The sequence below is a fragment of the Trichogramma pretiosum genome, unplaced genomic scaffold, assembly GCF_000599845.2.
Source record: "Trichogramma pretiosum strain Unisexual culture from Peru unplaced genomic scaffold, Tpre_2.0 scaffold8, whole genome shotgun sequence".
Classification (NCBI taxonomy): Eukaryota; Metazoa; Arthropoda; class Insecta; order Hymenoptera; family Trichogrammatidae; genus Trichogramma; species Trichogramma pretiosum.
The window spans coordinates 2809222-2810493 of record NW_019641699.1 but is presented as its reverse complement, the minus strand read 5'-3'; the positions used below and the strand labels follow the sequence as shown (position 1 = coordinate 2810493).

Genomic DNA, 1272 nt, shown 5'->3' with positions numbered 1-1272 from the left:
ATTTTATTTTATTCGACGTAAAAACCGAAGCAAAAAAAAAGTCCCAGAAAATGAGCGAGCGAGCGATAATGAAGAGCTAAAATCGATCTCTGTATAGCTAGCGCTCACCGCACACACACATTGAATTCCGAAAAACACTGCTGGGCCGCAAAATCATACGGACCATTTACACGATAAATCAAGGAAGTTGCAGCGCAGTTTGAGAGTAGTAGCAGTAGTAGTAGTGTAGTACCGCACGCGTTGAACGCTCGAACGCGTCCTTAAAATTCTCGAGCCGTCTGGTGCCACCGTAGCGTATATGCCGCATCGATGTACTTTATATACCGTAGATGTATGTGCATTTATATATGTATATCTATGTAGCGTGTAAACAGCACGTGGTGTGGTGTACTCCGGCGCACGGAGTCGCGTCTTTGACGTTTAAGCCCACCCGTCGTGTCGTATACGTATCTAGTAATTCATAGCCCGGATTCATTTGGAATAACAACGGATCGAAACACGAAGGACTGGCGTTTGAGCCAGTTTATCGATTTTAAATTATTGCTCGCTTATGATGCATTGACTATGACTGAGTTTTCGGAGAATTTCAAATCTCGAATAGTTTTTACGTGGCTAGTCTGGAGCTCCGATTTAATTTAATAAGTTTGCGACACTAGAGCACCTGAATAATTATTATGATGACGCATGCGAGCGAGTGTACACGGTAGACCGTGTTGAAACGTGCGATACACGCGAAACTCCGTGAACTATCGAAGCAGATTTGATAACGACAAACGTGTTTAGGCTTAAACAGGTGCAGTTCGAGACTCGAGTATAAAAAGACTAACGCGATCTCAACTAGAACATTCCGTGTTGAAGACTTGCAACCGATCAATCAACCAAAATGGTAAGTTAGTCCAGCTCGAATCTCTTAAACGAATTTTGTATAAAATCCGTGATTCTTTCGCAGATGAAATCACCAATCACTCTCTTGGCTCTTGCCATGGTTGGCATGATGGCTGTTTTCAACGGCGTTGTAAGTTACCACAACTTTGCCATACAGGCTTCTTTATCGATAACCATTCTATACGCTGTTTTTTACGATTACGAAAATATGTTTTATAGGCTGCTCACGATGATGACCCACCCGTAGTACATGTACAACCAACATACACTTACCGACGTCCCGTCGTAACTTACGGTTGAATCAATTCTTAAACTCAATGATAATATTATTTCATGTTGATGACTTATTAAAATAAAAATAAATGCTTGTTTAAGTGCAAAATCTTA

The 1272-nt window shown here is 41.2% G+C and overlaps 1 long non-coding RNA gene across 1 annotated transcript; it reads left to right on the top strand.

Moving 5' to 3' along the window:
- The first annotated feature begins 836 nt into the window (after nt 1-836).
- Nucleotides 837-1272, top strand: LOC106653126. The gene is made up of 3 exons (XR_001339401.2): nt 837-886; nt 950-1015; nt 1105-1272. It is a non-coding gene; the product is annotated as an uncharacterized LOC106653126 (long non-coding RNA).